Genomic DNA, 13,479 nt, shown 5'->3' on the forward strand with positions numbered 1-13,479 from the left:
TATTTTCACAGTGAAATAAAACTTTAACATGCTTGCCAAAGAAAATATGAAAGAGAGAGAGTAGACAGGGTCTCACACAGTTCCTGTATTTACACAGCTTTTTAAAAAGACATTGCCACTTACTTAACTTTTAGCAGCTCTCACTTACATGTATATACTATTTCTCTGTGTCTATTTCTCTCTCGCTCTGTCATGTAACCAGTTCACAGTGTGCTGTTCAGTAACTGTAATCCTCAGTACAAGTTCGCCATGCATTTCCAGAACTACTTGCCTGCCTCACAATTAATCAAGTGTTCACATACCAGTGCACCATCCTAATACCATGTGTACATTATCTGTACTTGTCAATGCAAACCGTCCTGTGGCTTTCATAGATGAGAGCACTAGCTTCTCCAAGGGATAATAAATATCAGCCATTCTTAAATTAATTCCTAACTCAAAATTCAAAAATTAATTCATATCCATCGGTGAAATTAATAATCCTAGAAGGGTCCTAATATATCCTCTTTTATTGTCCTTTTTCTCATTTCCAAACTAGAAGCAAATCTAATTGTACAAATTGTATCTATTTGAATCACCATGACAAATGAAAAGGAGTGATCCATTAGTTATTTTCAGCACATGAAGTACAGAATTAAAATGCTGAATAAATGCAGTATATTACAGCTCATGCTGGAAGAGACCTGTAGCACTCTGGAGAGTGTGGTCAGATTCATCCTTGCTATGCAATCTTGCCATCCCAAGAAATGTCATTTGTACAACTGTGGTTACCATATTATGTCTCATCAAGACCAACATCCAAACTGTCCTCTTAGTTACTGATACTATTCAATTGATAATATTCAATTTTGGCTGCAAAATTGAATAATGATTCCTCTTCATCACCACCAACTTCCCACTTTCCTTCCATCATTCTTCAGACAGCCTGTAGTTCTTAGGTACCTGAAAAGAATAAAACCCATGGTTAAAGGTATAGGAGAATAGTGATGGAGGAGAATAGTGATGGCAAGGGAATATTAAAGGTGACATCTCTCATAAGTTGCAGCGTTTAAATCAGGCGAGATCAAGAGATGAGGGGGAGGTATGATTTCAGAAAGAGAAATAAATGTAAGAGTGGATCTATTCCCATCCTTTCCAATAGGGAGCATCATCTTGCCTCTGGTAATAAAAGGAGGCATGTGTGCCCATCTACCAACTGTTTATCTGGTTCTGTGAAGTCTTGTTGAGAGTGGTAATGTCATATAATGTGTTCAGGCAATATGCTTGTCAAGGTTGAATATATTGACTACTAGCCAAGTGCAAGCTCTGCAGGCATATAAAGCATATGAACGTTAGGTGTGAATACTGATCGATTGAGATTGTTAATCATATAACCATATAACAATTACAGCATGAAAACAGGCCATCTCGGCCCTTCTAGTCCATGCCGAACTCTTACTCTCACCTAGTCCCACCGACCTGCACTCAGCCCCATAACCCTTCATTCCTTTCCTGTCCATATAGCTATCCAATTTTACTTTAAATGACAATATCAAACCTGCCTCAACCAGTTCTGCTGGAAGCTCGTTCCACACAGCTACCACTCTCTGAGTAAAGAAGTTCTCCCTCATGTTACCCCTAAAATTTTGCCCTTTAACTCTCAACTCATGTCCTCTTGTTTGAATCTCCCCTATGGTCAATGGAAAAAGCCTATCCACATCAACTCTGTCTATCTCCCTCATAATTTTAAATACCTCTATCAAGTCCCCCCTCAACCTTCTACGCTCCAAAGAATAAAGACTCAATTTGTTCAACCTTTTTCTGTAACTTAGGTGATGAAACCCAGGTAACATTCTAGTAAATCTTCTCTGTACTCTCTCCATTTGTTGACATCTTTCCTATAATTTGGTGACCAGAACTGTACACAATACTCCAAATTTGGCCTTACCAATGCCTTGTACAATTTCAACATTATATCCCAACTCCTATACTCAATGCTCTGATTTATAAAAGCCAGCATACCAAAAGCTTTCTTCACCACCCTATCCACATGAGATTCCACCTTCAGGGAACTATGCACCATTATTCCTAGATCCCTCTGTTCTACTGCATTCTTCAATGCCCTACCATTTACCATGTATGTCCTATTTTGAATAGTCCTACCAAAATGTAACTCCTCACATTTATCAGCATTAAACACCACCTTGCCATCTTTCAGCCCACTCTTCTAACTGGCCTAAATCTCTCTGCAAGCTTTGAAAACCTACTTCATTATCCACAACTCCACCTATCTTAGTATCATCTGCATACTTACTAATCCAATTTACCACCCCATCATCCAGATCATTAATGTATATGACAAACATTGTTTGTCATATACATGATTGTTGGTAAAGAGCTGGGGGAATGATTGAGCTATTGATGTGGTTATTTGACAATGGTAACCCATCAAATTTAAGTTGCATTGCTCAGTGCTGACAACATGAATTCATTGGTTTTTTGGGACACTATATCTGATCTCTGGGGCTTGATTTCTTGCATTGACCTCTATAATTATACATTCCCACTATCTCTGAGGTTTTCTATGGGAAGAAACTGTTCCTGAATTGTTGAGTGAGCATCTTCAAGCTCTTGTACTTCTCCTTGATAGTAGCAATGACAAGAGGGCATATCCTGTGTTTTGGCAGTCCTTAATGATGGATGCCACATTTTGGAGGCACCACCTTTTGAAGGTGTCCTCGATACTGGGAGTGCTAGTGCCCAAGATAGAGCTGGCTGAGTTTACAAATTTCTGCAACTTTTTCTAATCCTGTGCAGTGACGCCTCTATACCAGACGGTGATGCAGCCAGTCAGAATGCTCTCGTCAGAAGATCTGTAGATATTTATGACTGTCTTTGGCAACATATCAATTCTCCTCAAACTCCTAATAAAATGTAGCTGCTGTCATGCCTTCTTTGTAATTGCATCATTATGTTGGGCCCAGGATAGATCCTCAGAGATGTTGACACCCAGGAACTGGAAACTGCTCCCCCTTTCCAGTGCTGATCCCCCTTCCTGAAGTCCGCAATCAACTATTTGGTCTTACTGATGTTGAGTGCAGGGTTATTGCTGAGACACCACTCAACCAGCTGACCTATCTCACTCCCGTACGCCTCCTCATCACCATCTGAAATGTTGGCGATGATAGTTGCATCACCAACAAACTTACTGATGGCATTTGAGCTGTGCCGAGTCACACAGTCATGGATGCAGAGAAAGCAGAGCAGTGGGCTAAACACGCAGCCTTGAGGTGCATCGGTAATGACTGTCAGCGCGAAGGAGATGTTATTTCTGATCTGTGGAGACCGTGGTCTCCTGGTGAGGAAGTCAAGGATCCAGTTGTAGAAGGAGGTATAGAGGTTTAGGTTTTTTAGCTTGTTGATTAGAACTGAGGGTATGATTTTGTTGAATGCTGAACTGTAGTCAATAAACAACAGTTTGATATTGTTATTACTATTGCCTAGGTGACCCAAGGCCGAGTGCAGAGCCAGTGAGATTGCATCCGCTGTAGTCCTATTGTAGTGATAGGCAAACTGTAGTGGGTCCAGGTCCTTGCTTAGGCAGGAATTGATTCTAGCAACTTCTCAAAACACTGAGTGTCACCAGACAATGGTTCTTGAGGCGGCTTACCCTGCTCTTCTTGTTGCTCTTTTGAAGCAGGTGGGAACCTCCGACTGCAGCAGTGAGAGAGTGAGGATGTCCTTGCACACTCCTGCCAGTTGGTTGGCACAGGTTTTCAGAGCCCACCAGGTGTATGACTAGGTCCTGATGCCATGCAGGGGTTCACCCGCTTGAAAAATGTTCTGGCATCGGCCTCCGAGACAGAGATCACAAGGTCATTAGATACTGTAGGATCCACAGAAGATGTAGTTTTATTCTCCATATCAAAGCATGCATAAAAGGCATTGAGCTCATCTGGGAGTGAAGCATCACAGCCATTCACGCTGTTCAATAGGTACATTTAATGTCAGAGAAATGCATACAATATACATCCTGAAATTCGTTTTCTTTGCAAACATCCACGAAAACAGAGGAGTGCCCCAAAGAATGAATGACAGTTAAATATTAGAACCCCAAAGCCCCCCTCCAGCTCCCCCTCCCTCCCATGCATAAGCAGCAAAGCAACGACCTCCCAACCAGCAAAAAAGCATCAGTGCCCTCCACCAAGCACTCAAGCATCTGTATACTCTGTATACTCCCACGACACATCAGGCGGCGGCACCGGCCTTGAAGCTGCCCACTTCCGGAGCCACATAAATCCAGCAGCCTGAAGGCACGCTAGTCTTCGAGGCCACATCGTTGGCATATCGAAAAGCAGCCAGTCATGAGGCCCCGAGAATGGGTCCTATTTCCGCAAAGAACTGAAGTCAGCGTGTAACTCCAGGTCAGGGCTTTCAAAAGAACTTTGAAAAGGGGAAGCAGAGATAAAAATAGAAATAGAGCGGTTTCCAAAGATGCAAACAAAGGAGTTGCTGTTATGTTTCACTTTGTAGGAAGTAATGGCTTTCAAACCCTGCCAGACATAATGTGCATCTGATTCTGTCTCTAACCTCAATTGGCATTATTGTTTTGCCCTTAAAATAGCCTTTTGTAGACTGTACCTGGACTTTCTGTATTTCTGGATCACCAGAATGAATGCCACAGATCCACGCTTCGGCAGACCACCAACCTCCTAGTTCATCCATTGTTTTTGGTTTGGGTATGTCTAGTATGTTCTTGAGGGCCCACATTCATGCATACAGCTGACAAATATAAAACTTTACAAAACAAATTTGATTAACAAATAAAATGCATTCAGAGGATCAAAGTTATTAGATGTTTTAAAATCAACATGTATGTTAATCCTCATTTTTTTTCAAGTAGATACCTAAAATGTTTTGTTTTAGTCCTTTAACAATATTTCTACAAAGGAGGCTCTGAATTAGCTTCAAAGAGCATAGAATTTGAATAAAAAAGCAGCTACTTTCTTATGTTGGTGAAGTCAGTGACAACTGTGGCATATTCATTCAGACTCAAAGATGAATCACTGAATGTTGTCCAGTCCACCGGCTCAAAACAGTTCTGTAAGCACTCCTCCATTACTCTTGACCACAGCTTCCCCACTAATGTTATGGTCTTTAGTCTCTGCCTATATGCTGGGAGTAGAAATGCAGCCAGGTGATCAAAGGGTGGGCATGGAATGGTGTGGTAAGTGTTCAATATACTTCCCCTTTAAGCGGGAGAGAGAGAGAAAGCTAGCTTTAAATGGTTGTAGGTTCTCAGCTGTGAGTGCCCTGCTGAGGTTTGAACGGCACTGAACAGCATGATGTGTACAGCTGCAAGCAGCATGCGTATTTGTTCCTGTTGCCTACGTCAGAACTGGCTCCATTTAATATTGCTTGCCATTCCTTTGTCAGCTTTCTGTATTATTGATTGTAGTCAAAATGGTGTCATTTACAGTTATTGGTATATTGAACTAAAAATTAATTTTTTATATTTTAAAGCACAGATGGTGTAATTTACTAAATATGGCATTAATAAGGAAGGCAGTAATTCCTTTTTCAACAACATTTTAATCCTGTGCATATTGCATAAGTACTTCTGCTCATATTCATTGTAACTTGGTGCAACTTCAATAGGCTATGTTAAAGCAAAGTTTGATATTATGATATCACGCAATTTAGTTATAATCGATACCTGTACCCAAGAAGAGTTTATTGGTGTCCTCTCCATTTAGTCCAGTGAAAGCATAAGCACATTTAGTTTATATGAATAAACTTTTCTGGGGCTTCAAGCTGGGTACAGGTATCAATTATAACTAATGTTTTGATGACAAACTCTGCTATCTTCTTCCGGGATGATGCCTGGGCAAGTCTAGTCTGTTGGCATTTATACACCTATATTCCATCACTTCCAATTGGGTAGGCCTCTTCCAATCAGGTTTCTGCTCTTCCACATTGTTTACTATCAAATTTCAGTTCTTATACATAGCAAGACCTTCATCTTTGCTAAAATTCTTATCCTCTAGTTTTATTTCAATGGCTGTCTTTACCAGAGAGTCCCAAAAGCCACTGGCATGGCACAGTAGTTTTGTGCTGCCAAATCAGTGCTAAGGCCATTGTGAATGCAGTGATCTGCCACCACCGATTTCTCCGGGTAACTTAAATGGATACACTTCCTGTGCTCTTTGATGTGGGTTTACACCGCACGTCCCATCTGGCTGATATACGTCACTCCACATTCACAGGGAATTGTGTAATCAGCAGCCAACCTGAATCCCAGGTCATCTTTGACCTGCATTATCTGAAACTTGAGCTTCCTTATGGTTTGTGAATGGTATTAATCTAGTATTTCTTCAGGATCTGGTTATCCTTCCAGAAACCATGGAAATATAGGGGAGACAGGCCGTAGCGATGGGTTGCTCCTTGTTGTTAGGTTTCTTGACTTTTCTATTGGCCCTTTTAAAGGCCCAATTCATTTCCTTCACCTTGTAGCCATTCTGCAGGAACATCATTCGTAATCGTCTTATTTCCTCATGGAGACTCTCCGGGTCTGAAATAGTTTTCACATGGTTAATCAAAGTAGGAAGAACTGCATCAAGAAGCACAGAAGGTGTATCCATTTGGGTTACTCAGGGAAATCGGCAGTAGCAGAACACTGCATTCGCAATTGGATTGACTTCTATGGCACAAAACTATTGTGCCACGTCAATGGTTTTTGGGATCGCCTGGTAAAGGAAGTCATTGAAATAAAATTATGTAAGGGGTTTCTTCTTTTATGTTACTGCCTAGGCTAATCAAAATGGCTTCTTTGTTATGTTATAATTAAAATGGCTTCTCTGTAATGCTAACTGCTGAGACAGTGGTTCTTTTTCTAGCAGCTTGTTTGGGTTATATTATCGATAAGGGAGAGAATGAACCAATGGGTGTCCATGTTATTCTTTTTGTGGGTAATATTCTGTCTCATATGGCTGGGAACCGTGTGGTTTGACAGGCTTTTCAGGAGGAGACCCGGAGAAGAAGGATGTACTGGAAGTGCTCTGGTCAACCACCATGGTTAGTCCTGAGCGGCGAGTCGAGGGGGTTGGAGGGGATCGCAGGGTGAAGAGAAGACCCTGTTATTTGAGCTCCAACTTGTGTGCACGAAGAAGTTGAACTTTAATAAGTCTGGTGCCTTTTTCTTTCTCTTTTATATTGTATCTCTATTAATCTCATAGTCCCAGTAAGATTTATAAAGTGTACATTGCATGCTGTCAGCTAATTGGTGTGTGAGGTTGTACCAGGTGGCATTACACAGCAACGATGCAAACCATGAGACACGGTTTGGCGGACGGACAGGGTTTCCCCTAGATAAACACGAGCTGATAGAGCTGAGTGCTACAACTAGAAGAAAAGAATTTTAACAAAGACAAAGTTCTCATTCTAAGTAAGAATTGGAATTTGATTGTAAGCAAGGTGTGAGAGCAGAAACCTGATTAGATGAGGACTAACCAATCAAGAGGGACAGAGTACAGGTGTATAAATACCACCAGACTAGACTTGCCCAGGTATCATCCCTGAAGAAGATGGCAGAGTTTGTCAATGAAATATTGGTTATAATCGATACCTGTACCCAGCTTGAAACCTGAGAAGTATTTATTCATCATATATGCTGGGAACCTTTTTCACATTAGAATAATTGTGATAATTGCTTAACCCTTCACATCAGTGCTAAAAGAAATAGTGAGAAATGTTTTACACAATAAAGTTGTGCCTTAATTCAACCATGATATACAATGAAGAAATAGCTGAGTTCTTCTCTTTGAAATTATAAGAAAGTAGCTGCTTTTTTAATTCAAATTATGTACTCTTTGAAGCTAAGTCAGAGCCTCCTTTGTAGAAATACTGGTTAAAGTACTAAAACAAAACATTCTTAGGTGTCTGCTGTAAATATGGTGAAAAGAAATGTGGATTAACATATATGTTGATTTTAAAACATCTAATAACTTTGATCCATTGAATGCATTTATTTTATTTGTTAGTCCAAATTTTTTTTATAAAGTTTTATATTTAGAGATTAACATGGCGAGGAGATACAAAATACAGTCATGAAATCTTTACAATGATCATATGTTCTCAAGGCAAAATGTAAATCTTCTGATTAATTTTATCATTATTTTAAGTGATTCTATTTGTTATTCCTAAACTGAAGCAAGAATTCCACTTTCTGCTGGTGTTGATTTTGTTCTAATTTCAATCACAGTTCCCAAATGTACATTCAAAAAGTGCATGCTATTTGGAAAATTATTTAGAACAGCAAGCAATGCATTTCATGCAAATGCTGTAGGTGTGTATGCTAAATAGTTGGTGATGCTAATCCTCAAGAGTTGCTGATTTGATGTTAGGATATATAATGTAGAAACAGGCCATTCGGCCCACGAGTTCATGCTTGCCTTAATGTATCAGGCTTGAATAGAACTTTATCTTACTCACCTAAACCTCACAGCGTAATGTTTTAGTCCATTGTTTAGTTTGCCCTTAAATACTGTACATCTGTACTATTCACCTGAACGACTTCCTATTGAAATAAATATTGTACATCTGTACTATTCTTCTGAATGACTTCCCATTATATTAAATACTGTAGAACATAGAACATAGAATATTACAACACAGTACAGGTCCTTCGGCCCACATTGTTGTACCGACTCTCAAACCCTGCCTGCCATATAACCACCACCTTAAATTCCTACATATACCTGTCTAGTAGTCTCTTAAATTTCACGTGTGTACCTGCCTCCACCACTGACTCAGGCAGCGTATTCCACGCACCAACCACTCTCTGAGTAAAAAACCTTCCTCTAATATCCCCCTTGAACTTCCCACCCCTTACCTTAAAGCCATTTCCCCTTGTATTGAGCAGTGGTGCCCTGGAGAAGAGGCGCTGGCTATCCACTCTATCTATCCCTCTTAATATCTTGTATATCTCTATCATGCCTCCTCTCATCCTCCTTCTCTCCAAAGAGTAAAGCCCTAGCTCCCTTAATCTACGATCATAATCCATACTCTCTAAACCAGGCAGCATCCTGGTAAATCTCCTCTGTACCCTTTCCAATGCTTCCACGTCCTTCCTATAGTGAGGCGACCAGAACTGGACACAGTACTCCAGTTGTGGCCTAACCAGAGTTTTATAGAGCTGCATCATTACCTCGCGACTCTTAAACTCTATCCCTTGACTTATGAAAGCTAACACCCCATAAGCTTTCTTAACTACCCTATCTACCTGTGAGGCAACTTTCAGGGATCTGTGGACATGTACCCCGAGATCCCTCTGCTCCTCCACACTACCAAGTATCCTGCCATTTACTTTGTACTCTGCCTTGGAGTTTGTCCTTCCAAAGTGAACCATCTCACACTTCTCCGGGTTGAACTCCATCTGCCACTTCACAGCCCACTTCTGCATCCTATGAATGTCTCTCTGCAATGTTTCACAATCCTCTACACTATCTACAACACCACCAACCGTTGAGTCATCTGCAAACTTGCCAACCCACCCTTCTACCCCCACATCCAGGTCGTTAATAAAAATCATGAAAAGTAGAGGTTCCAGAACTGATCCTTGTGGGACACCAATAGTCACAACCCTCCAATGTGAATGTACTCCCTCCACCATGACCCTCTGCCTTCTGCAGGCTAGCCAATTCTGAATCTACCTGGCCAAACTTCCCTGGATCCCATGCCTTCTGACTTTCTGAATAAGCCTACTGTGTGGAACCTTGTCAAATGCCTTACTAAAATCTATATAGATCACATCCACTGCACTACCCTCATCTATATGCCTGGTCACCTCCTCAAAGAACTCTATCTGGCTTGTTAGACACAATCTGTCCTTCACAAAGCCATGCTGACTGTCCCTGATCAGACCATGATTCTCTAAATACCCATAGATCCTATCTCTCAGAATCTTTTCCATCAGCTTCCCCACCACAGACGTAAGGCTCACCGATCTATAATTACCCGGACTATCCGTACTACCTTTTTTGAACAAGGGGACAACGTTCGCCTCCCTCCAATCCTCCGGTACCATTCCCATAGACAACGAGGATGTAAAGATCCTAGCCAGAAGCTCAGCAATCTCTTCCCTCACCTCGTGGAGCAGCCTGGGAAATATTCCGTCAGGCCCCGGGGACTTATCCGTCCTAATGTATTTTAATAACTCCAACACCTCCTCTGCCTTAATAGCAACATTCTCCAGAACATCAACCTCACTCATATTGTCCTCACCGTCATCATGTTCCCTCTCATTGGTGAATACCGAAGAGAAGTATTCATTGAGGACCTCGCTCACTTCCACAGCCTCCAGGCACATCTTTCCACTTTTATCTCTAATCAGTCCTACCTTCACATAATTGAAGAATGCCTTGGGATTTTCCTTTACCCTACTCGCCAAGGCCTTCTCATGCCCCCTTCTTGCTCTCCTCAGCCCCTTCTTAAGGTTCTTTCTTGCTACTCTATATTCCTCAATAGACCCATCTGAACCTTGCTTCCTAAACCTCATGTATACTGCCTTCTTCCACCTGACTAGATTTTTCACCTCACTTGTCACCCATGGTTCCTTCACCCTACCATTCTTTATCTTCCTCACTGGGACAAATTTATCCCTAACATCCTGCAAGAGATCTCTAAACATCGACCACATGTCCATAGTACATTTCCCTGCAAAACCATCATCCCAATTCACACCTGCAAGTTCTAGCCTTATAGCCTCATAATTTGCCCTTCCCCAATTAAAAATTTTCCTGTCCTCTCTGATTCTATATTTTTCCATAATAATGCTAAAGGCCAGGGAGCGGTGGCCACTGCCCCCAGATGCTCACCCACTGAGAGATCTGTGACCTGACCCAGTTCATTACCTAGTACCAGATCTAGTATGGCATTCCCCCTAGTCGGCCTGTCCACATACTGTGACGGGAATCCACCCTGGACACACTTAGCAAACTCTGCACCATCTAAACCCTTGGAACTAATCAGGTGCCAATCAATATTAGGGAAGTTAAAGTCACCCATGATAACAACCCTGTTATTTTTGCACCTTTCCAAAATCTGCCTCCCAATCTGCTCCTCAGTATCTCTGCTGCTACCAGGGGGCCTATAGAATAGCCCCAGTAGAGTAACTGCTCCCTTCCTGTTCCTGACTTCCACCCATACGACTCAAAAGAGGATCCTGCTACATTACCCACCCTTTCTGTAGCTGTAATAGTATCCCTGACCAGTAATGTCACCCCTTCTCCCCTTTCTCACCCCCTCTATCCTTTTTAAAGCACTGAAATCCAGGAATATTGAGAATCCATTCCTGCCCTGGTGCCAGCCAAGTCTCTGTACTATTCACCTGAACGACTTCCCATTATATTAAATACTTTACATCCGTACTATTCACCTGAACGACTTCCCATTGTATTAAATACTGTACATCTGTACTATTCACCTAAACAGCTTCCCATTATATTTTTGCAGCCTGGGGAAAAATACACATGCAGGACAACACAAACACGAGAAAATCTGCAGATGCTGGAAATTCAAGCAACACACACAAATTGCTGGTGGAACGCAGCAGGCTAGGCAGCATCTATAGGAAGAAGTACAGTCGAAGTTTCGGGTCGAGACCCTTCGTCAGGACTAACGGAAAAAAGAGATAGTAAGAGGTTTGAAAGTGGGAGGGGGAGGGGAGACCCAAAATGATAGGAGAACGCAGGAGGGAGAGGGATGAAGCCAAGAGCTGGGAAGTTGATTGGCAAAAGAGATACAGGGCTGGAGAAGGGTAAGTATCATAGGACGGGGGGCCTAGGGAGAAAGAAAGGCGGAGGGGAGCACCAGAGGAAGATGGAGAGCAGGCAAGGAGTGATTGCAAGAGGGGCAGAGAGAGAGAGAGAGAGAGAGAGAGAGAGAGAAAATAAATAAATAAATAAATAAATAGATAAATAAATAAATAAATAAGGGATGGGGTACGAAGGGGAGGAGGGGCATTAACGGAAGTTAGAGAAGTCAATGTTCATGCCATCAGGTTGGAGGCTACCCAGACGGAATATAAGGTGTTGTTCCTCCATCCTCCAACCTGAGTGTGGCTTCATCTTTACAGTAGAGGAGGCCATGGATTGACATATCGGAATGGGAATGGGACATGGAATTAAAATGTGTGGCCACTGGGAGATTCCGCTTCCTCCGGCAGACAGAGCGTAGGCGTTCAGCAAAGTGGTCTCCCGATCTGCATCGGGTCTCGCCAATATATAGAAGGCAGGACGACAAATACTTTTTTGGGTCTTGAATTCTTTTATCTGTTTTAGATGTTTTAATGCAGAAAGAGGGTATCAAAATAAAAACAACAAAATAAACTAAAAAAAAACAGTTCCTGCTGTTACGATCTCAGCTTAATTTCAGACCACATCCTGTTACATATGCAGTATGAAAATAACTAAAAGAAAATATACAAAACCATTGCGGTAGTGGCAATTCTAAAAAGAACAATAGAAGCAACATTAGAATCGCACTTACCCTGTACCTTATACACAACATCAAAATTATGAGTAAATACATCTCATCTTCTTTGGCATACATGTGCTTAACTTTCAAACATGTATAGGCTAGGCCCTGAAACGAGTTCTCCTCACTCATGTGACTTGAACAGAGATGAACACATTCATGTTACTCTGTTACATTCACATTCAGCAATGAAACAATAAATAAAGAAAAATAAACTTTTACAATATATTGCCTTGGAGTTTATATTAGAAAGTACTAACCTACTAGGTCGATAAGGAATTTCGCACAGCCACGCTATCCAGCACTGATACCTTACTCACGAAAATCTAAAAGATCCACATGTAAAGCATGTCAAATTACTGATATTCTAGATTTACATGGATATTATCAGATATTATTCACCTTTCCTCACCATACGACTAGCATTCGACATCTTTTCTAGAACGTTACAACTCTTCTTTCTACTCCACACGTGCATAACAACATCACTGTTTTCTCTTAAAGGCACAGGCAGCTACTTTAGCATTACCAAGGTAAATACGTAAGTGTACTTTAACAATAAAAAATGATATTCAACCGGCATCTGGTTACCATATTAAATACTGTACATCTGTGTTATTCACCTGAACTACTTCCCATTATAGTAAATACTGTTTTCTACTTTCTCACCATCTTTGGGTAACACTTGGATTTCTTAGTAACCATCCAATGTTGATAACCATGCCAACCAAGATGCCTCAACCAGGCTAGTGCCATTGCCAGCATTTGGCTCATAACCTTCAAAACATTTCCAATCCATGTAACTGTGGATCTTCCTGTTTCCTTGCCAACTTCCTCTAGCAGCTCATTCCATATTAATACCATCGTTTGTCTAAAAGTGTTGCCCCTCAAATTTCTATTTCTTCAGTCTCTAACCCTGGGTAAAGACGATGTGCTTTCATTCTTTCTTACACATCTCTGTAAGAT

The 13,479-nt window shown here is 41.3% G+C and overlaps 1 long non-coding RNA gene across 1 annotated transcript; it reads right to left on the minus strand.

Annotated features, from left to right (window-relative positions):
- Nucleotides 1–247: 247 nt before the first annotated feature.
- On the minus strand, nt 248–12,978 carry LOC140195927 (uncharacterized). Its single transcript, XR_011885574.1, has 3 exons — nt 12,926–12,978; nt 12,774–12,839; nt 248–942 (listed from the first exon to the last, which is right to left on the minus strand). It is a non-coding gene; the product is annotated as an uncharacterized lncRNA (long non-coding RNA).
- Nucleotides 12,979–13,479: the final 501 nt, after the last annotated feature.

The sequence above is a fragment of the Mobula birostris genome, chromosome 4 (assembly GCF_030028105.1).
Source record: "Mobula birostris isolate sMobBir1 chromosome 4, sMobBir1.hap1, whole genome shotgun sequence".
In the NCBI taxonomy this organism is placed as follows: Eukaryota; Metazoa; Chordata; class Chondrichthyes; order Myliobatiformes; family Myliobatidae; genus Mobula; species Mobula birostris.